This window comes from Caretta caretta, chromosome 1 (assembly GCF_965140235.1).
Source record: "Caretta caretta isolate rCarCar2 chromosome 1, rCarCar1.hap1, whole genome shotgun sequence".
NCBI lineage: Eukaryota > Metazoa > Chordata > Testudines > Cheloniidae > Caretta > Caretta caretta.
The window spans coordinates 220,452,146-220,476,391 of record NC_134206.1 but is presented as its reverse complement, the minus strand read 5'-3'; the positions used below and the strand labels follow the sequence as shown (position 1 = coordinate 220,476,391).

Genomic DNA, 24,246 nt, shown 5'->3' with positions numbered 1-24,246 from the left:
GTGGAGGGTGGTGGCTCTGCCAGCTGACCAGATACACCCTTGAGTTCACTGAAACCATTCTCATGCAGTACAACAGTGAATGATACTGCAAACAAGGTTTTTTCCCTGCCCAGCTGTAACATCTTTTGCTGCTTAAGCACACAGTGCACCATTCATTTTTCACCTTTTTTTTTTTTTAAGGCAAACACAGACATGTATACAAGTCCCCAGCTTGGGGATCTTTTTTGATGCCAAGATCTGCCATTGCCCTCATCTGTTTCAATATTATCTTATCACCATGAACAATGGCAAGTATAATACTCAAAAGTCCATTTATATCACATCAGCAAATATTCTGTCCTCTCAGCTTCCCATCAGCAAAGCGAAATCCTTGCCTGCCTAATACCCTGGCTGGGGATCAACACAGGGAGGTCAGTGCCAAGTGATGAATTGCTGAGGAGGGTTTTAGTGGTTTCAGCTTAAATAGCCTCCCCAAACTGGAGGAATGCATCCACTGGTTTATTAGCAATCATACAGAACTTTAACATTGATATCCTTTTTTGAGTATTCCTGTAAATAAAAAGTATCTGGAGGCCTTGCATGAACAATGAAAAAAAATAGAGGTATGGAAACAGAAGTTAACAATGGACAAAGCATAAATTCACAAATGGCCTTGTAAATAACATGTCGTTAGTAGATAAAGGAATAGTAAGAAGAGTAATGTGTGTAAAGTTTTCAGCTGCAGCTTTGTTTACTAGAATATTTTTGCAGCCTGTGAATAGTTCAGGATTTGTTTATGTAATGTGCAGGCGTTAGTCTAGATATCTGATTTATTATTATGTGCTTTTTGGAGTTGTGGCAAACACTTATACCCACCCCACTGCATTTGAGCTTGATCTCCTCAGTGAGTGTTGCTGTATGCCTATAATAAAAAAAACCTCATTGACAATTCCACATTCAAGCTAATTTCTTGGGAACTGAGTAGAAAAAGTCTTGGAGAAAAATCCGATCAATACCATTTACAGATGTGTGTGTAATCATTAATGAATGATTAATAGAAATAACTTTTTAAAAATAAGTCATTATTATTATTTGCGTTGTGGAAGCACCTAGGACCCTGGTCACGGACCCCATTGTGCTGGGCGCTGGACAAACACAGAACAAAGAGATGGTCCCTGCCCCAAAGAGCTCACAATCTAAATATAATCCAAGAGACAAAAAGACAGACTGATGGGAGAGTAGAAAGAAACAGTGAGACAATATAGGTTACTAGAGGTGTTTTAACTTGCAGTAGACACACAAACAATATGCTGAGTATTTGTTTATACATGGCTTTGTAACAGATGCAATACCCTAGCAATCATCAACTTTCTCTCCTGTCCCATTCATGATTTCACAACCTAAGTTCTTCAGGGGGCACGGCATGTGGTTAGGATGATGGAAGACAGATCAGCTAAGCATCTCCTTAAGAGTTCTTAAGGTGAATTATCATCAGTGAGAAAAATATGCCCTTGACTGAAAGAAAGGGGAGCAAATTGTGAGAGCAGCCAAGGACTTCTATGGCCTGTAGTGCCAGGGGCTGATAAGGTTCTTACCAGCATTAGTATTTGCATTCTCACTACTTAACTGAGCTACCTATTTAGCATCTGGAAGCATGCTAATATTTTTGGCCAAGATTTTCAGAAATAAGAATCAGTGGGAACTGCTCAGTGCCCAGCAGTTTTAAAGCTCTGGCAGTTGCCTAAACATGAATTTTGGAGCTTAACTTTCGGTTCCCGTTTTTGAAAAAAAAAACTTTGCCTTTATATCCCCTTATGAAAAATTCAGTTGTGTTGTACTTGCCTGGTTAGAAATATATGGCTTTGCTCACCAGTATAAATTCTGTGCTCAGATTCTCAGTCACTAGACAAACTTTATATAGTATTTTAGAGAGCGTGCATAGTATTCAAGAAAATAATACTTGAAAGTTATTCTAACAGTCTGACCACAATCACATGAAAAGTATTGTTGATGTGCTATATCTCTGATGTAAAAATCCGGCCAAATATGAGCTCAACCGTAATGCTGCTTTATGGGCCAGATTCTCTGACCTATTCTGCTTACTTGGTAGTGTTCAGGTCGTGTAAAAGGCAAGGGAACTGCCCACAACCAGCTAATTGAGATAACAGCTGCGTGGGGAAGTCCCCAGGAAGCATATGCCCCCTTGGGAACTAAAGCCAACTGACACAATTTAGAGCAGATCCAAGGCTGCTCTAGCCTATTGTCCGTGGCTAGGCAGAAATTCAGAGAGCAGCAACTGGCACCCTGACATTCTCCCTGGCTGGAGTTGCTCTTTGGACTCTTAAAACGTGGAAGGGGCTGCAGAACAGATAATATCCCCATGCTACCTGATTTTTCCCCAAGAAACTCCATGTGGCTGGCAAGGGGGAGGGAGGTGTGCGTCTCCAGTCTCATCCATATGCTCTCCTCTCATAGATTCTGAGACACACACTCCACCCCCACCCTGAGTGACCTTGTGTCCCAAGCAAGAGATAGTTAGTGCTAGGAGTTAACTGACCATCCCCCTCACACACTTAAAATGGGAGTGTGTGATCTGCCTACAGAGGGCACACTCTATGCACAAATATGGCCTTGAATAAATCCAAGGAAACAGTAATCTGCTTGTGGACATCATGTGAGCAGAAAAAGAGGCTAAATTTGTAAATTATTCACTGTGTATTACTCACTCCTCCCTACTTCAGCTCCTTTACATTCTGACATTTGCCTGTGTCAATGGCATTGGATAGGTGCATCCTTTGGCAACAGGAACCAGGCAAGGTTTATTCCCTGTTGTCACTTTTGGTTTATGTTAATATCGAGCCATTTACTCACAAAATCGGTAAGGTATCTCTTGCATATGTCACTGTATAAAAATCACACTCTCTACAAAAAGCCTCCACAGTTATTAAGTCCCAGTTGTCACTGTTCCATAATTCCTCAGTGTGATGGTTCAGTTCTCCGTAGACACCTTAAATAGTCAAAAACAGAAATACTCGTATTTATTTGTTACCCTTCAAACCTGTTTTCAGTTTTGAAATCTAGTGAGCTCTCAAGGAGTCTTATATCAAAGGTTATGCTTGCCCTCCCATTTGGGGAATTAATTGGATAATAATTTGGGGTTTTTTCCAAGGAAATTTCATGATCCCAAAAGAAGCAAATAGTGGAGGTTGAAATCCTTGATTTGTTTGTTGGTCATATGCTATATTTCTTTCTAAGTATAGGGGTACTGCAAATACCCTGGATAAAGGAAAATACATTAGTGCGATTAGTTTCCACATTTCATTGGTACTCACACAGATATGCCTCAGTCCTGACCTGGGAGAACTGCTCCTAGGAGTGAGACAATAATTCAGTCCCAGTGCCCATATTCTGTCATTTGTCTTTTTTGCTGAGACTTTCAATAAGGGTATTAAATGGATATGAATTCTCTCCAGTAGGAACAGGACTGAGACCAACTCATTTCACATAACCTACCAACTAGCTGTTGGATGGCAATAACTTTGTTACTACTAACCTGGGCTAAATCCGAGTCTGTGATGGGAAAGCTAAATGCTCCCTTCTCCACTGACAGTCCCTGGAGCCATCTGTTTCTCGCTGGAGTGCATGCTGAAACCAGCTTGCGACACTGAAGCAGGAGGATAATGGAAGCACTTACAAATGTCTAGTTGAGCTAGAAATCTTCCACATAAGACAATAAATAGCTGCTCCAAATATTCTGTGTCTACTATTCAGGCAAAATCTTGCTACTTTGAGCCTGTTAGTCAGATCATGTGAGTTACTGTGGGCTCTCTAAGCTCAGAAGTAATACTTTGGAACCAAGAATCTGATTTCTCAGTGTAATTTTTTTGACTCATGTTTCTTGCTCTATTAAGGAGCATTCCACCTGAGGTAATTGGCATGGCTTACCCCAGATTGGGCCATTCTTGATTGCTTTACCGGCTGAGGCCTGAGGGGAATTATATGGTCACCTTTTCACCTATGGCAGTATATTTCATGCCCTAACCAATGGGCTCTGAGGTACTCTGGGGCAGGTCTCTCTTGATCTCTCCTGTTGAAGCTGTGTGTCTGTGTCATTAGACTAGAGACAGAGCAAGTGACTCTATAGCCTGCTGGTTAGCGCATCCACCTGGGAGTGGAGAGACCCAGGTCCCCATCCCCCTGATTCCATAAATATTTAAGTATTTATAGGGTACCCTATAATCCAGTGGCTAGGACGCTCTCCTGGGAGGTGTGAGACCCAAGCAGGAAGATTTCTGTTCTACATCAGGCAGACTGGAGAATTGAACCCAGGTCTTCCATCTCCTGGGTGAGTGTGCTAACCACTGGGTCTTAAAGTTATAAGAGAGTTCACACCCGTGAATCCCAAGTGGAGAAACGTGCCTAAGTCCATGTGAGGGGGCAGGGTTTAGGCCATACCCCTCTCCTCGGCATTTCCTACTGGCTAGCTTAGGCAGCTCCCTCAGGTATGGAGCCAGCAAACAGAGCTGTAAACAGGGGAGTTTCAGTGGGAGTTCTGTTGGAGGAGAAGGGGTCCTGTAAAGGCAGCCAGCCAGTCAGGCAGCGGCACAGACGGCTGCAGCGGCACAGGAGCCAGCAAACAGAGCTGTAAACAGGGGAGTGTGAAAGGGGCGTTTGTCTTGTGGTGCTCGTTGGGGTTTGTTTTGCTGTGGGGGGTGGTGTTTTGGTGTGGTTTGTGTTTCCCAGATTAACAGGATTTAGGTGGGAAGGCTATGACCGATACAGAGGCAGCAGTGGGAGTGACCCATGTCGTGGAAGACACAATGAAGATGACTGGATGTGGAAGCTGCGGTATGTACATGACCCTGGAGGGGGCACCTGGTAAGAGTTTTGTCTGCATGAAATGCCACCTGATAGAGCTGATGGAGGAAAAGATCCGAGGACTGGAGATTCAGGTGGAAAGTCTGGTTGAGTTCAGAAGGGGGTTTGAGCGGATGATGGAGCAAAGACATGAGGCAGCTGAAGGGAAAAGCTCAGACTTGCAGATGGAAGCGGGACTGAAGAATTCTGAGGGGAGACTGCTGGGTGAGGAAAGTGGATAGTGGAAGCATGTGACTAAGAGAACCAGGCAGAGGAAAAGACGGGCTAGTGAAGGAGAAATGGAGCTCAAGAATAGGTTTGCAGAGTTGGAAAATGAAGAAGGGGCTCAGCAGGTGATCTTCAGTGGGATTCTGCCTGTTCCTAGAGAAGGGCAACAAAGGCGTGACAAGATTATGACTATCAACAGATGGCTCAGGCAATGGTGCTATAAGGAGGGCTTTGGGATGTATGGCCACTGGGAGGCATTCATGGACAGAGGACAGTTCTCTCGGGATGGACTTCATCTGAGTAGGGAAGGAAATAGACTTCTAGGATGGAGGCTGGCACAGCTGATTGAGAGAGCTTTAAACTAGGAATTTGGGGGAGATGGTTGGGAGGTATCCAGGTAATCTCCAGATTTTAGCATTGAGAGGGAAGGAAACAAAGTAAGAAAGGATACAGCCGTGGGTAGGAGAATGGACTTAAGGAGGAAGGGCAGTGTGGATACCAGTCTAATAGGTCATACTGGCTGTAGAATGACCATGCCTAATCGGGTAAAGAATGTGAGCGAGGCCAAACAGCAAAAATTAAGATGTTTGTACACCAATGCAAGGAGCCTAGGTAACAAAATGGAGGAACTAGACTACTGGTGCAGGAAGTGAAACCAGATATTATGGGGATAACAGAAACATGGTGGAATAGTAGTCATGACTGGACTACAGCTATTGAAGGGTATGTGCTGTTTAGGAAAGACAGAAATAAAGGCAAAGATGGTGGAGTAGCATTGTATATCAATGATGAGATAGATGTAAAGAAATAAGAAGCGATGGAATGGATAAGACAGAGTCCGTCAGGGCAAAAATCACATTGGGGAAGAAAACTACTAAAGCCTCCCCTGTGATAGTGCTTGGGGTGTGCTATAGATCGCCAGGATCTAATCTGTATATGGATAGAGCCCTCTTTAATGTTTTTAATGAAGTAAATACTATTGGAAACTACGTGATCATGGGAGACTTTAATTTCCCAGATATAGACTGGAGGAAAAGTGCTAGTAATAATAATAGGGCTCAGATTTTCCTAGATGCGATAGCTGATGGGTTCCTTCATCAAGTAGTTGCTGAACCGACTAGAGGGGATGCCATTTTAGATTTGGTGAGTAGTGAGGACCTCATAGAAGAAATGGTTGTAGGGGACAACCTTGGTTCAAGTGATCATGTTTAGTCTGCAGAAGAGAAGAATGAGGGGGGATTTGATAGCTGCTTTCAACTACCTGAGAGGTGGTTCCAGAGAGGATGGTTCTAGACTATTCTCAGTGGTAGAAGATGACAGGACAAGGAGTAATGGTCTCAAGTTGCAGTGGGGGAGGTTTAGGTTGGATATTAGGAAAAACTTTTTCACTAGGAGGGTGGTGAAACACTGGAATGCGTTACCTAGGGAGGTGGTAGAATCTCCTTCCTTAGAAGTTTTTAAGGTCAGGCTTGACAAAGCCCTGGCTGGGATGATTTAATTGGGGATTGGTCCTGCTTTGAGCAGGGGGTTGGACTAGATGACCTCCTGAGGTCCCTTCCAACCCTGATATTCTATGATTCTATGAGCTAATTCAGTTCAAACTGAATGGAAGGATAAACAAAAATAAATCTGCAACTAGGGTTTTTGATTTCAAAAGGGCTGACTTTCAAAAATTAAGGATATTAGTTAAGGAAGTGGATTGGACTGAAGCATTTATGGATCTAAAGGCAGAGGAAGCCTGGGATTACTTTAAGTCAAAGCTGCAGAAGCTATCGGAAGCCTGCATCCCAAGAAAGGGGAAAAATTCATAGGCAGGAGTTGTAGACCAAGCTGAATGAGCAAGCATCTTAGAGAGGTGATTAAGAAAAAGCAGAAAGCATACAGGAAGTGGAAGATGGGAGGGATCAGCAAGGAAAGCTACCTTATTGAGGTCAGAACATGTAGGGATAAAGTGAGAGGCTAAAAGTCAAGTAGAGTTGGACCTTGCAAAGGGAATTAAAACCAATAGTGAAAGGTTCTAAAGCCATATAAATAAGAAGAAAAGAAAGAAAGAAGAAGTGGGATCGCTAAACACTTAGGATGGAGTGGAGGTTAAGGATAATCTAGGCATGGCCCAATATCTAAACAGATACTTTGGCTCAGTCTTTAATAAGGCTAATGAGGATCTTAGGGATAATGGTAGCATGAGAAATGGGAATGAGGATATGGATGTAGATATTATCGTATCTGAGGTAGAAGCAAAACTCGAACAGCTTAATGGAACTAAATCGGGGGGCCCAGATAATCTTCATCCAAGAATATTAAAGGAATTGGCACATGAAATTGCAAGCCCATTAGCAAGAATTTTTAATGAATCTGTAAACTCAGGGGTTGTACCGTATGCCTGGAGAATTGCTAACATAGTTCCTATTTTTAAGAAAGGAAAAAATGGTGATCCGGGTAACTACAGGCCTGTTAGTTTGACATCTGTAGTATGCAAGGTCTTGGAAAACATTTTGAAGGAGAAAGTAGTTAAGGACATTGAGGTCAATGTTAAATGGGACAAAATACAACATGGTTTTACAAAAGGTAGATCGTGCCAAACCAACCTGATCTCCTTCTCTGAGAAAGTAACAGATTTTTTAGACAAAGGAAATGCAGTGGGTGTAATTTACCTAGAGTAAATTAGTAACATCTTTAGTAAGGTGAGTAAGTAAACATCTTTAGTAAGGCGTTTGATACAGTGCCACATGGGGAATTATTAGTTAAATTGGAAAAGATGGGGATCAATATGAAAATTGAAAGGTGAATAAGGAATTGGTTAAAAGGGAGATTACAGCGGGTTATACTGAAAGGTGAACGGTCACGCTGGAGGGAGGTTACCAGTGGAGTTCCTCAGGGATCAGTTTTGGGACCAATCCTATTTAATCTTTTTATTACTGACCTCGGCACAAAAAGTGGGAGTGTGCTAATAAAGTTTGCGAATGATACAAAGCTGGGAGGTATTGCCAATTTAGAGAAGGACAGGGATATCCTACAGGAGGATCTGGATGACCTTGTAAACTGGAGTAATAGTAAAAGGATGAAATTTAATAGTGAGAAGGTCATGCATTTAGGGATTAATAACAAGAATTTTAGTTATAAACTGGGGACGTATCAATTAGAAGTAACGGAGGAGGAGAAGGACCTTGGAGTATTGGTTGACCACAGGATGACTATGAGCTGCCAATGTGATATGGCCATGAAAAAAGCTAATGCGGTCTTGGGATGCATCAGGCGAGGTATTTCCAGTAGAGAAAAGGAGGTGTTAGTACCGTTATACAAGGCACTGGTAAGACCTCACCTGGAATACTGTGTGCAGTGCTGGTCTCTCATGTTTAAGATGGATGAATTCAAACTGGAACAGGTACAGAGAAGGGCTACTAGGATGATCCAAGGAATGGAAAACCTGTCTTATGAAAGGAGACTCAAGGAGCTTGGATCGTTTAGCCTAACCAAAAGAAGGTTGAGGGGAGATATGATTGCTCTCTATAAATATATCAAAGGGATAAATATCAGAGAGGGAGAGGAATTATTTAAGCTCAGTACCAATGTGGACACAAGAACAAATGCATATAAACTGGCCATCGGGAAGTTTATACTTGAAATTAGATGAAAGTTTCTAACCATCAGAGGAATGAAGTTCTGGAATAGCCTTCCAAGGGAAGCAGTGGGGGCAAAAGACCTATCTGGCTTCAAGATTAAACTGGATAAGTTTATAGAGGAGATGGTATGATAGGATAACATGATTTTGGCAATTAATTGATCTTTAAATATTCGTGGTAAATAGGCCCGATGGGATGTTAGATGGGGTGGGATCTGAGTTACTACAGACAATTCTTTCCTGGGTATCTGGCTGGTGAATCTTGCCCATATGCTCAGGGTTCAGCTGATCGTCATATTGGGGTCGGGAAGGAATTTTTCTCCAGGGCAGATTGGAAGAGGCCCTGGGGGGTTTTCGCCTTCCCCTGTAGCATGGGGCACGGGTCACTTGCTGGAGGATTCTCTGCACCTTGAAGTCTTTAAACCAAGATTTGAGGACTTCAAGAGCTCAGACATAGGTGAGAGGTTTATCGCAGGAGTGGGTGGGTGAGATTCTGTGGCCTGTGTTGTCCAGGAAGTCAGACTAGATGATCCTAATGGTCCCTTCTGACCTTAATATCTATGAATCTATGTCTACACTTCAATTAAAACCCCACAAATAGCCCATGCCAGCTGACTCGGGCGCTCAGGGCTCGATCTAAGGGACTGTTGAACTGTGGCGTACTTGCTTGGGCTGCAGCCCAGGCTCTAGGACCCTGGGAGCCCGAGTTTGAACTGAATTAGCTCATGATCACTTGAACCAAGGTTGTCCCTTACAACCATTTCTTCTATGAGGTCCTCACTACTCACCAAAACCAAATCTAAAATGGTATCCCCTCTAGTCGGTTCAGCAACTACTTGATGAAGGAACACATCAGCTATCACATCTAGGAAAATCTGAGCCCTATTATTATTACTAGCACTTTTCCTCCAGTCTATATCTGGGAAGTTAAAGTCTCCCATGATCACGCAGTTTCCATTAGTATTTACTAAACATCTACACCACAATTAAACAGCCCCTTAGCCTGAGCCACATGAGTGTGAGTCAGCTGATACAGGCCAGCCGTGGGTGTCCAACTGATATACCCTCAGAGTGCTGGCTTTTGTGAATCCCATTCCTAGGCGCCTAACTCTTCCCATGTATTACATAGGGAGCCTGGGTGTCCAACCCAGGGTTGTGAATTCCACTAGGTCACAAGGCACCTAAATCCCCTTGTGAATTCCACCCTAATACGGTACAACATTGGCATTGGTAATTCATGAGATATCAGACCTTATTCAGACTACACACTTGCATGGCCACTGTCCTAGAGCCGTAGACCACCATCCTCAGCTATGATTCTGCCAGTCCACTTTTGGCTACCAGGACAATGAGATTGCTCCGTACTGTTTGCTTTACTATTGCATGGCACGCTTGGAGAAGAATACAGAGTTACCATTATATCCCCAAAATTCGTCAGGTTTAGGATTCTGCAAAAACAACAACTTGCAGGAGTCAGAAGAAGGAATTCCAAAGAGGAAGAGGTTGCAGAAGTCTGCGCAAAGTATGACTCTTCATTGGACAGAAAAGGGGCAGAGACAATGGCAAAAGAGAGACAGATTTTCAAGATATTGTAGTAGGAAAAACTAAAAAGACTGAGCAGCAGGCAACTATTCAGTGAAAAGAGAAGTTGAAAATAACCCTGAGGTTAAATGCAATTTTTTTTGTGCAGTTGCTAGTGTCAAACTGCTGTGAACAGCTTATTTTTCACTGGGAAAATTATGCCATTTTTCCTGCCAAAAAAAAAAAAAAGAAAGTGAATTCCTGCCTGTAGGATAATTTTCAGTTTCACCCACAAAATAGAACTTCAGTATTTTCACTGCAAAAAGAGGATTTCATTGATAGAAATGGAAATATTGAAGTGCTAAATCAAATTTAAAAACATAAGAAAATAAGTCTCTCATCATTGCTCACAAACCAAACATTATTGGATTTCACACAACTCTATCTCAACATAATGACCAAATTTTGCAAACTTGCATGCCTAAAATTAGGCATCTATGTCCATATAAATAATTGGCCCTGTTTTCTGAGTTGCTGAAGTGAACTCACTAGGAGGTGCTAGGTGCTCAACACTTTTGAAAATCAGGACACTTATTTAGGTGCCTAAACACAAACTCAGGAGCTTAACTTTAAGCACCCATTTAAAAAAACATGGGCCTAGATAACATACCTTCAGCACCCAAGTTTGGCCCGTGTGCTTTGAAAATACAGATCCATTGTTCAGAAGCTGCTTCTATCCATGCAGTGAAACAGTCTGTATGAGAGGTCATTGAAATGAACTGCAGGAATTTCCGTGACCTATTCAGCCAAAAAGAACATTGTAAAAATAGGGTAAAACCAGTACTCAAGTGTAGAATACATCAGTTTTTGCTCCCAAGTTATATTCAAACAAACTGCAGGGGTGACAGTGAGAGTTTTCAGTAGTGTTTGAACCTTGCTGGGCCAAAGGGATAAAACAACGTGGAAGCCTAGTCTCCCGCAAACCTGTACTAATACATTATGGTAATCAGATTTACATGTATATGTCAAAAGACAAATAGAATTGTACGGACCCTGAAAAGTGTCAGTAACTTGAGTTCTCAAATATTCAATGTAGAAGTTAGGCATGAGGCTAAAAATAGGGCTAACTGTGACATAAATGGCAAAATCAAAGAAATAGACCTATGGCAAGGCAACTTCTTTTCAGTGAAGATATTTTCAAATAATACTCTGAGGTAACCATGAACTAGAGAAAATTGCACCAATTGCCTTCTCAGCAGGTGGGTGCTTTTCACTGGTCAACAGATCTGGGGAAGAAATGTGTGCTTTTGTCTGTATTGTTTTCTTCTGGTCTATTGTCACGTTCAATAAGCAAATGTGAATTACATTCCTTTCAGTGTTGTTTTCTTTCTGCTCCGGGACAAAAATAACTTGCAATTCATATAGCTGGAAAATGTTGATCAAGTCTTCACATCATGAATTCCTTGTACTTTTGGTGAATGGCCTTCAGCAATGCAAACAGCAATGCCTTGCTCAAATGAAAACCATGCTCTATGGAGGGTAAATAATAGGCATCTTTAGAAATATTCCATCGTTGTGAGTAAATGCCACACTTAACAAACATATCTAAACTGAGATGTATACAGTGAAGTGGCTCAGAAGAAACAATTAAGATCAGGCAATAGTACATGTTATAAATTATGTATTTCTGTGCATTTTTTTAAAGTTACCAGCCTATTCTCTAGATGCATGAACAAATCTTACAAAATTAAAACAACAAATCAAACTAAGGATGTTGCTAAAAAAAGTCATAAAAACTCTTCCAGATCCCACCAGAGCTCTTTCTACCAACTCATACTGCTTTTCACCACAGAATAAGTTTCTGAGAACAGATAGGTCTTGCAACATGACCTGAAGGTTAAAAGGTTCGGGTTCCATGAACTCAGGAGACACGTGAATTCCATGGATCAAGATTCTTCCCAGAAAATGCACTTCTGAATTTAAACCAGGGAGGTATTAGTTTGAGCACTTCAAATGAGCTCATGGGTCCTGTCACAAACAGAGTATCCTGATTACAATCAGAACGCAGAAAAATATGAAATGAGGAAGATTGACAACAGGAAAACACAAATAGGGAGGGAAGATATTGGGCTTGTCTACATTTGAAAGTTAATTCAGATTAAGGTAGGGTGTGAGTTTAACACTCAACAGCTGTTCCGGAATAACCACTTGTGTAGACAAACCCTTTACACACACACACTCACACTCTTACACTTTTCCTTTACAGGAAGGAAGATAAACGCACAGCTTTTCTGCTGTCTTGATGAGGGCTTGACTCAGTAAAATAATCATATTAGAACAAGAGACCAGGCCTTTGTAATGCTGATTTTTGCTAGGCTGGTGCTATCACAATAGGCAACTCTGTTCAAGGCACAGCCCCTAGCTATCAGAAACAGCTTCCTGCTTTCCCCATAGGGTCACCTGATTAGACCTCTTATGCATATACCATGATCCAGTGGATCAATGGTTGCTTATGACATTTTATTTCTGCCCCATTGTGGAGTTCCCCACAGTTTTGCTCCAAACAAAATTAAGGGTAAAACTTTCAAGAAGTCCCATTTTCAAGAGTCACCTTGCATTGACTCTTACTGCAGCAATGGAAGGATTCTTCCATTGCTCTAGTAAATCCACCTTGTGATGCTGGCAGACCAGATGCCAGATCACGCCAGCTGAACGCATACAAATGCATAGCTGGAAACCAGTCTTGCTTACCTATATGTTAGCATTATCAAAATAGATATTAGATGTTAAGTTGATAAGAATGTGGTTAGTGTTTTATAAAATGCTTGGAGGATACTGCATGTATTATGCTCAAATAAATTGATTAGTCTCTAAGGTGCCACTAGTACTCCTTTTCTTTTTGCGAATACAGACTAACACGGCTGCTACTCTGAAAACTGCATGTATTGTTATCTCTCAACTATGCCCCATGTTATAAAGTGATAGCAAGCATTTGCATTGTACACCTCTGTGACTATGTAACTCATCAAACAGGAAGAAAGCCTCGTGTAGTGCAAATGACAGTCTCTAAGAAGATGTTAAATCCTGTCCATTAAATGCAAATGAGCTATTGTGAGAGATCAAGGATCAAAGACTTTGTCTTTGTCTACACTACCCAATTTTGTCAACAAAAGTCAGATTTCATCAACAAAACAGTGGAGGTGTACACACTGCAATGCTCCTCCTGCTGATCTAACTCTCCTGCTATGCTGACATAATAAACCACCTCGAGGAGCGGCTTAGAGCTTTTTGCAACAAAGTTAGAGCAACATAATGCCAGTATAGACACTGAGCTTGCTTATATCACCCTAATTAGCCTCCAGGAGGTGTCCCACAATGCCCATCATGACCACTCTGGTCAGCAGTTTCAACTCTGCTGCCCTGCAGCCAGGTACACAGGCATGTGCCTATGCCCATTTAAAGCCCTGGGAATTTTTGAAATTCTGCTTCCTGTTTGCTCAGCATAGAGAGTTCACATAGCATCTTCCCAGCTGACCATGCCGGCTGGGCTTCCACCTGTAGTTCAGCAGAACTGTTGGGTCTGTGACATAGGCGCCAACTCCGTGGGTGCTCTGGGGCTCAAGCACCCATGGGAAAAAAAATAGTGGCTGCTCAGCACCCAGGAGCCAGAGCCTGAGCGTGGAATGTGATGAGTTCTGTGCTGCTCCCAGCTTCTGCCTTTGGGGCAGGGTGATTAAGATAACAAAAGACTTCTCATTAAATTAAAAAAAGATTGTTAGATGACCCTGAAAGCATTGCCAGGTACTCCAGTTAAAAGATAGGTTTCAGAGTGGCAGCCGTGTTAGTCTGTATCCACGAAAAGAAAAGGAGTACTAGTGGCACCTTAGAGACTAACCAATTTATTTGAGCATAAGCTTTCGTGACCTACAGCTCACTTCATCGGATGCATTCAGTAGAAAATACAGTGAGGAGATTTATATACACACAGAACATGAAAAAATGGGTGTTATCATACACACTGTAAGGAGAGTGATCACTTAAGATGAGCTTTTACCAGCAGGAGGCGGGGGGGGGGGGGAAGAAAACCTTTTGTAGTGATAATCAAGGTGGGCCATTTCCAGCGGTTAACAGGAATGTCCGAGGAGCAGTGGGGGATGGGGGAAATAAACATGGGGAAATAGCTTTACTTTGTGTAATGACACATCCACTCCCAGTCTCTGTTCAAGCCTAAGTTAATTGTATCCAGTTTGCAAATTAATTCCAGTTCAGCAGTCTCTGGTCACTCGATTTCAGACCTAAAGGTCACAATATTAGAACAAAAAGACTTCAAAAACAGACTCCAACGAGAGACTGCTGAATAGAGACTGGAAGTGGATGTGTCATTACACAAAGTAAAACTATTTCCCCATGTTTATTTCCCCCACCGCTCCTCGGACGTTCCTGTTAACTGCTGGAAATGGCCCACCTTGATTATCACTACAAAAGGTTTTCTCTCCCCTCCCCCCCCCTCTCCCGCTCTCCTTCTGGTAATAGCTCATCTTAAGTGATCACTCTCCTTACAGTGTGTATGATAACACCCATTTTTTCATGTTCTGTGTGTATATAAATCTCCTCACTGTATTTTCTACTGAATGCATCCGATGAAGTGAGCTGTAGCTCACGAAAGCTTATGCTCAAATAAATTGGTTAGACTCTAAGGTGCCACTTGTACTCCAGTTAAAAGATAGGAAACAAAGGGTAGGAATAAATGGTCCATTTTCAGAATGGAGAGAAGTAAATAGTGGTGTCCCCCAGGGGCTTGTTCTGGGACCAGTGCTGTTTAACCCATTCATAAATTATCTGCAAAAAGGGGTAAACAGTGAGGTGGCAAAATCTGCAGATGATACAAAACTATTCAAGATTGTTAAATCCAAAGCTGACTGCAAAATGTTACAAAGGGATCTCACAAAACTGGGTGACTTGGCATCAAAATGGCAGATGAAGTTCAATGTTAAATGCAAAGTAATGCACATCGGAAAGCATAATCCCAACCATACATGCAAAATCATGGTGCCTAAATTAGCTGTTACCCATCAAGAAAGATCGTGGAGTCATTTGCAGTACTCTGGAAGCACTATGTTTCTAGAGTACTGCAAATTTATATGAATCCTTCTCACTGTGCCTGTATCATCCTGAACTCATACTCCAGCTTCAGAAGACTTAAAAATTATCTCCAGTCATCAATGGGACAGATGCAGCTGAATAAGGTAGCTGTGCTTAACGTGCATCAAGATAATACCAGGGAACTAGATGTAAATAAGATTGCTGACAGTTTCATCCAGAAAGCTACAGTGAGACATAATGTCTTTAAACTGGGACATTAGTGAAGCACCTTGTAGGTGATTGCAATGATTTTAATATGCTGTAATTCATGATAATGTAATTATGTAGTTCATAACAATTTAATCATTATTAAAATAGTAAAGATACCACGGATAGACACATTCAGTAACTAGAATATGAAAGGAGTGTATAGATATGTTGAAAATAGCTCCCTGCCCCAACACACACACCTCTTCAGAACACCCACCTGCAAAAACAAGTGTCAGCACCTATGGAGAGGGGTGGAGGAGAGGAGGGACGCGGCGGGCAGCGGGGACCTCATGGGGGGTGGTGTGAGATCTAGGATGCAAATCAACCTGGGTGAGTGACTGGTCTCTTGGCACTGGGTGTAACCTGAATATTTTTTTTAATGTTAGTGACCATTTATCACATAGTGCAGATTGCCTGAGTGGAAAGATAGACTGGAGTGTCTTAGGGGACTGTCTGTGATGCAATTATAAGACAACTATAGTACTTTGGGATTTCACATTTGGTACTGGGTTGGGGAAATCTAATTATAGAAAACACCACCAGTTTGGGGTGTCTACCATGCTTTTGACATTCTGCCCCAAGGTAGGCACTCATGGTCATGAGCTACTTCAGACAGAGTGACATACCTCTCCAAGAGGCAGTAGCTAGCTTGACAGAAGAATTCTTCCACTGACGAAGCACTGTCTACACTGGGGTTTAGGTTGGCTTAACTACATCTTTCAGGGGCGTGAATTTTTCACACCTCTAAGTTTTAGGTGTAGACCAGGCCTCTGTCTCACTGAAATTGAGTGTGAGTTAGACTTTTCAGGGTATTTCTGTACTGCAATAAAAGACCTGTGTCACAGCCACATCTGACCTGGGTCAGCTCACTCTGGTTCTCAGGACTCAGGCTGCAGGGCTAAAAATTGCAGCGTAGATATTTGGGCTCGGGCTGGAGCCTGGACTCTGAAATCCCATGAAGAGGGTGGGTTTCAGAGCCCAGGCTCCAGCCTGAACCTGAAGTCTACACTGCTATTTTTAGCCCTGCATCTCAAGCTTTGTGAGACCAAGTCAATTGACTTAGGTTCTGAGACTTGGTGTTGCAGGTTTATATTGCAGTGTAAATGTACCCTAAATGCTTCAGTAACTTTTGAAAATGGGACTTGGGCTTCAAAGTCGTTTAGGGGTCTTTGAAAAGGTTCCCGTAAATTTTTAAAAACATGGGCCTATGCACCATGCTGCCTGGCATTAACTCCATTTCCATAGATTTTGCAGGACACCATTACAGGGAGCACAATTCTGACCTGCAGAGAAAGAGAGAAGACAAGGGAAAAGTTTGAGAGCTTTGTTTACCAGCAGTTAGAGTGGGTAGAAAGAAGATTTCACACTCAAACAGCAGCACAAAGCCACACCAGCATGCTCATTGACGTTGTGCTTTTTACAGGGTAGGGAAGAAGAAAACCAAAGCCCCAACTTTTGGTTGAAAAAGAACTTCTCTGTTTTGGGAGGGGGGGGGGGGGTTACCAGAGTTGAAATTTTCACAGAGAAAAAATAAACTATTTTCTGATCAGCTTTAATACCTTACTATGAGAAAACACACACTGAATTCAGTAGGAGTTTTGACCAAATGATGAGTTCAGGATTAGACCGGATCCGATGCTGCACCCTGGTGCTGCTGCTTTGTGTTGTGCTGCTAGCATATGTTGGGCTTAAGGGCAGTGTAATCAGTCACAGGAATATCGTCCCAACATAAAGGCATCCTCGAGTGGTGTAGGACTGGTGTATAGTTTCCTATGCTATCCACCCTCCTGGCAACTAGTGTAAGGGATATGTCTGTGAAAAGGAGACAATTACCATGGTTTCCTTGTGGCCTGGTGCTTCCCAGTTGCTGTATTGACCCAAAGGATCTTTGACAGCTGGCCTGAGTTACAGCAGCCCTCGGGCTACCCTAATTTACACCAGGGGAGCCCAGTCACCCAGTTTGGTGAGAGTCCTTTGTAACTCTTCTCAGTCTGCTTTGGACTTAACTGTCTTGAGTAATTTTGTATCGTCTGCAAATTTTGCCATATCACTGTTTACCCTTTTTCTAGATCATAGAATCATAGAATATCAGGGTTGGAAGGGACCTCAGGAGGTCATCTAGTCCAACCCCCTGCTCAAAGCAGGACCAATCCCCAACTAAATCATCCCAGCCAGGGCTTTGTCAAGCCTGACCTTAAAAATATCTAAGGAAGGAGATTCCACCACCTCCCTAGGTAACGCATTCCAGTGTTTCTCCACCCTCCTAGTGAAAAAGTTTTTCCTAATATCCAACCTAAACCTCCCCCACTGCAACTTGAGACCATTACTCCTTGTTCTGTCATCCGCTACCACTGAGAACAGTCTAGATCCATCCTCTTGGAACCCCCTTTCAGGTAGTTGAAAGCAGCTATCAAATCCCCCCTCATTCTTTTCTTCCGGAGACTAAACAATTCCAGTTCCCTCACCCTCTCCTCATAAGTCATGTGATCCAGTCCCCTAATCATTTTTGTTGCCCTCTGCTGGATGTTTTCCAATTTTTCCACATCCTTCTTGTAGTGTGGGGCCCAAAACTGGATACCGTACTCCAGATGAGGCCTCACCAATGTCGAATAGAGGGGAACGATCACGTCCTTCGATCTGCTGGCAATGCCCCTACGTATACATCCCAAAATGCCATTGGCCGCCTTGGCAACAAGGGCACACTGTTGACTCATATCCAGCTTCTCGTCCACTGTAACCCTTAGGTCCTTTTCTGCAGAACTGCTGCCGAGCCATTTGGTCCCTAGTCTGTAACAGTGCATGGGATTCTTCCATCCTAAGTGCAGGACTCTGCACTTGTCCTTGTTGAACCTCATCAGATTTCTTTTGGCCCAATCCTCCAATTTGTCTAGGTCCCTCTGTATCCTATCCCTACCCTCCAGTGTATCTACCTCCCCTCCCAGTTTAGTGTCATCTGCAAACTTGCTGAGGGTGCAATCCACACCATCCTCCAGATCATTTATGAAGATATTGAACAAAACCGGCCCGAGGACCGACCCTTGGGGCACTCCACTTGATACCGGCTGCCAACTAGACATGGAGCCATTGATCACTACCCGTTGAGCCCGACAATCTAGCCAACTTTCTATCCACCTTATAGTCCATTCATCCAGCCCATACTTCTTTAATTTGCTGGCAAGAATACTGTGGGAGACCATGTCATAAGCTTTGCTAAAGTCAAGGAACAACATGTCCACCGCTTTCCCCTCATCCACAGAGCCAGTTATCTCGTCATAGAAGGCAATTAGATTAGTCAAGCATGACTTGCCCTTGGTGAATCCATGCTGACTGTTCCTGATCACTTTCCTCTCCTCTAAGTGCTTCAGAATTGATTCCCTGAGGAGCTGCTCCATGATTTTTCCAGGGACTGAGGTGAGGCTGACTGGCCCCAGTACAGATCCTTGGGGACACCACTATTAACCTCTCTCCATTCTAAAAACTGACCATTTATTCCAACCCTTTGTTTCCTGTCTTTAACCGGTCACTGATCCATGAGAGGACCTACCCTCTTATCCCATGACTCCTTACTTTCCTTAAGAGCCTTTGGTGAGGGACATTGTCAAAGGCCTTCTGAAAGTCCAAGTACACTATATCTACTGGATCACCCTTGTCCACATGTTTGTTGACCCCATCAAAGAATTCTAATAGATTGGTGATGCGTGATTTCTCTTTACAAAAGCTGTGCTGATTCTTCCCCAATAAATCATGTTCATCTATATGTCTGATAATTCTGTTCTTTACTATAGTTTCAACCAATTTTCCTGGTACTGAAATTAGGTTTACCAGCCTGGAATAGCTAGGATCACCTCTGGAACCTTTTTGAAAAAATTGGTGTCACATTAGCTATCCTCAAGTCATTTGTTACCAAGGCTGATTTAAGAAATAGGTTACATACCACAGTTAGTAGTTCTGCAATTTCATATTTGAGTTCCTTCAGAACTTTTGAGTGAATGCCATCTGGTTCTGGTGACTTATTACTGTTTAATTTATCAGTTTGTTCCAAAATCTCCTCTATTGACACCTCAATCTGGGACAGTTCCTCAGATTTGTCACCTAAAAAGAATGGCTCAAGTGTGGGAATCTCCCTCACATCCTCTGCAATGAAGACTGATGCAAAGAATTCATTTAGCTGCTCTGCAATGGCCTTATCTTCCTTGAGTGCTCCTTTAGCACCTTGATCATCTAGTGGCCCCACTGATTGTTTGGCAGGTTTCCTGCTTATGATGTATTTAAAAATTTTTTTGCTATTAGTTTTTAAGTCTTTTGCTAGTTGCTCTTCAAATTCTTTTTTGACATAATTATACTTTTACACTGGACTTGCCAGAGTTTATGGTCCATTCCATTTTCCTCAGTAGGATTTAACTTCCAATTTTTAAATGATGCCTTTCTGCCTCTATTCATTTTTTTTACTCTGTTGTTTAGGCATGGTGACACTTTTTTGGTTCTCTTACTGTGTTTTTTATACTTTGGGGGATATATTTAATTTGAGCCTCTATTATGGTGTTCGCAAAAATAAAAGGAGTACTTGTGGCACCTTAGAGACTAACAAATTTATCTGAGCATAAGCTTTCGTGAGCTACAGCTCACTTCATCGGATGCATGTAGTGGAAAATACAGTGGGGAGATTTTATATACACAGAGAACATGAAACAATGGGTGTTACCATACACACTGTAGCAAGAGTGATCAGGTAAAGTGAGTCAGCAGGAGAGCGGAAGGGTCGGGGAACCTTTTGTAGTGATAATCCAGGTGGGCCATTTCCAGCAGTTGATAAGAATGTGTGAGGAACTCCACTCTCCTGCTGGTAATAGCTCACCTATACCTGATCACTCTTGTTACAGTGTGTATGGTAACACCCATTGTTTCACTTTCTCTGTGTATATAAAATCTCCGCACTGTATTCTCCACTACATGCATCCGATGAAGTGAACTGTAGCTCACGAAAGCTTATGCTCAAATAAATTTGCTAGTCTCTAAAGGTGCCACAAGTACTCCTTTTCTTTTTCGGATAGAGACTAACACGACTGCTAGTGTGAAACCTGTTATTATGGTGCTGTGCAATGTGCCTCTCGCTGGCAGGCATATATATGTTGTTATACCTGAGCACAGTGTAGGAATTCGGGGAAAGGGTTTAGTGTTAACACTAAATGTGTTAGCTCTTTTTAGCATTAGATAGGACCTTAAGACTAAATTCTGCTCCCAGTTACACTAAGTTAAACCTGGAGCTGCTCCCCTGAAGTTAATGAAGTTGCTCCAGATTAACATAAAACAGAAATCTACTATTAAAGCCAAATTTTCAGAAGTTGCTCCTAAAAATGTAGTCCCTTGAATTATTTGATTTTTGTCTGCATTGGTGTTGAACAAATATTTTAAATTACAAGAGCTTTAATGACAGGAGGATTATTAACCAACTGTAAGTTTATCCTCTCTGGTTTGCCAGTTAGAACCTAGCCCAGATCAGTCTTGCTCTGTCAGTTCTTTTGCAGCCCGAGTAGGAAACACTCGTTTTGGGTTCCAGATATCTCAGCAATGTACTGGAGAAGTAGCCAGCAACAGCTGCAACCATCATTTACAAAACCATAAGAGGTAATTTAATGGCCCCTCTGAATTGTCTTGTGGCAGAAGTAAATTGTTCCCAACTTTTGATTCATCGTTTTAAAAATCAGAGTGCTAGCATCTGCTTTCCCTTTGTTTTGGAGAGTTTTTGTTTGTGTGTTTATTTCTATATCGTAACGTAATGTGAGAGATTTAGATTTGCACAAGACATCAGAGAGGGGAGAGGTTAAATAACCCTGGTTCCCCATAGTCATTAAACTATGGCCAAGATTTTCAAAAGTAGGAGCAGAAAGTCCATTTTTAGGCTGACTTTCTAAAGCACTGAGCACTCTGCTGCTCCCATTTAAGTCAACAGGAGCTGTGGGATAGAAAATCAGACCATTCCTTGAGATGCCTAAATAAGGACTTAAGAGCCTAATTTTAGACATCCCCTTTTTAATACTTTAGCCACATTTTTTCTTTAATGGATCCTTTTATTCCTGATTGATGGATGTAATATTTCCCCCCACCCCCCACTTCCTTGGTGGGATGGGTGAATAATCATTACTAATAGTCATTATATTCCTATCTTTCACTTTTCTCTCTGTTACAAAGTGTCAGATCTCTATTTTTACCCAATCCATTTTTCTTCCTCTCTATTATAATGCCAAGCAACAAATGACTGTCTTTGCTGTTTGTTAAAATCAACTTCTTCATTTTGTAAGAATTATTCTGACATGGGCTTTTATTGAAATCTGTGATTCATTTCCCATCAAGATTTACAAATTAACATTTGAAATGAGTAATCCTTGGTACTTGGCGTATTCAGTTAGCTGACTGTGAAAACAGTATTCTTTTCTTTTGGGTACAGGTCTCCAGTTCACATGTAGTTCACAAAAATCAGATACCAAGTTAATAGTTTTATCTTATGCGTAGAAAAAATTAATGGAAAAACTGAAAAGGCTGTTATGAAATATTTGGTGTTCCCCCAGAGCTGTTTGATGCATTGGACATTGGATTTCAGTTACAAAACCTCTCACTGCAATCATGTCCTTGCACTTAGACTACAACTTCCAATGCAAACAATACAATACACGAGGTAGCCAGCAATCTATAAGCTTTTTAATTCCAGTTCAGCTAAAGTATATCTAAATAAAGAAGGGAATAGCCTAGATAAGTAAGGTAGTGTTATCTGGTTGGATTTGTGCCAGCTGGTTCAGGTTTCTATGGCTTTGATACTGAATGAGTATTATTGTGTTGAAGCCTTTGTACAAAAGCTTTCCATTAGCAAATCATGCATTAGCTGGAAAACATCAACACTCTAGCTGTTGTAGGCACTCATGATTCGTGACTCTGATTAAAGCTTTTACAGCCCTTAACTTTCTCTAGAGTTATTCTGAAATTTTAATCAGTTCCCTTCTTTGGATCAGGCCCTGAAATCCTATTGCAAAATAAAAAGGATGCTAGTTTCATACACAGTGCAGGAATGTGTGGTTAGTAAGCCTCCTGCCTGTCATTCCAGGTTTCACTGTGAATCTTTGTGCTGTTGGTTTTTGGTTTCACTAATTTTCATGGTTTATCATTCCTCTGCTGAAAAAGATTAACGCTTGGATAAGCCTAGATTAATAACTCAGATCTTGGGGCTGTTGTCATCTCAATGTGCCGCCTCCTAGCTGTCTAAAGCAGTGCAGGCTTCATTCATAATAGGCCCGGCTTGAACCAAATAACTAACACAGATTGTATAGTACAATGGCTGTAGTTTAGTCTGATATTAAGAACTCTCTCTTTTTTAAATTTGGTACAGAAGATTGAAAACACCATTTAGAGTGCAACCTCTTCTTTCATTCAAACCACTTACCAATGTTACAATTCTTTTGTAAAAGAGAAAGAGGAAGCAAAGGAAAAACAAAAAGAATGAATAAGTAAGAACTCCATCTCTTGTTGTCAGTCAGCTGCTTTCTTCACTCTCCATCTCATTCCTCCTTCTCCTCTTTGCCACTCACCCAGACAGCAGGTCTCACAGGTGTTGACAGGACTAACAAATGCAGTCACTGTAGCCTTTGAGTAATACTCACATTTACTATTTCTGCAGCAACACTTCCAGGCAGTTCAGTTATTAGCTCATGAAAATAGCAGGACTTTTAGCTTTAGGTCTTTGGGCCTAATTCATTTTGACAGCAAAACCATGGCTGTGAGTCCCTAGCTACAGAAAATCCACCTACAGCGCTGAACTTTCAACTTTTGCTATACTCCCTGGAATGGGGCAAGATCAGAAAAGGACCAGGTCACCTCCTGGGCAGCTTCTGCTAGCCAAGACTTCCACTGAATGAATAATTGAGAGCTACAAGACCTAGTTGAAAAGTCTGTAGTCCAGGAGCCCAGTTCTTTCTCTGCTGGATCGAAGTGATTCCCACTACTCATTATCCTGCAGGGAGATGATAGGGCAACTGGTTTGTTAATCAAGAGGAAGGTTAGAAAATAAAACAAGAGCAGAGAATAGAGGTGTCAAGGTTCCTTCCCCATTCTGAACTCTAGGGTACAGATGTGGGGACCTGCATGAAAACCTCCTAAGCTTACTTTTACCTGCTTAGGTTAAAACTTCCCCAAGGTACAAACTATTTTACCCTTGGACTTCCACTGCCACCACCAAATGTTTATCTGGGTTTATTTTTATTAGGAAAGCGTTGTTTGGAAACGTCTTTCCCCCCCAAAATCCTCCCAACCCTTGCACCCCACTTCCTGAGGAAGGTTTGGTAAAAATCCTCACCAATTTGCATAGGTGACCACAGACCCAAACCTTTGGATCTTAAGAACAATGAAAAAAGCATTCAGTTTCTGAAAAGAAGGATTTTAATAGAAGTAAAAAAAAATCACCTCTGTAAAATCAGGATGGTAAATACCTTACAGGGTAATTAGATTCAAAACATAGAGAATCCCTCTAGGCAAAACCTTAAGTTACAAAAAGACACACAGACAGGAATATCCATTCTATTCAGCACAGCTTAATTTCTCAGCCATTTTAAGAAATCATAATCTAACGCATACCTAGCTAGATTACTTACTAAGTTCTAAGACTCCATTCCTGTTCTGTCCCCAGCAAAAGCATCACACAG

The 24,246-nt window shown here is 41.9% G+C and overlaps 2 long non-coding RNA genes across 2 annotated transcripts in view; one reads left to right on the top strand and one right to left on the bottom strand.

Annotated features, from left to right (window-relative positions):
* Nucleotides 1-24,246, top strand: part of LOC142069491 (uncharacterized) — a 72,041-nt gene that overhangs the window by 29,551 nt on the left and 18,244 nt on the right. The window lies entirely within an intron of this gene.
* Nucleotides 997-24,241, bottom strand: LOC142070642 (uncharacterized). Its single transcript, XR_012666583.1, has 3 exons — nt 24,196-24,241; nt 10,878-11,005; nt 997-2,986 (listed from the first exon to the last, which is right to left on the bottom strand). It is a non-coding gene; the product is annotated as an uncharacterized LOC142070642 (long non-coding RNA).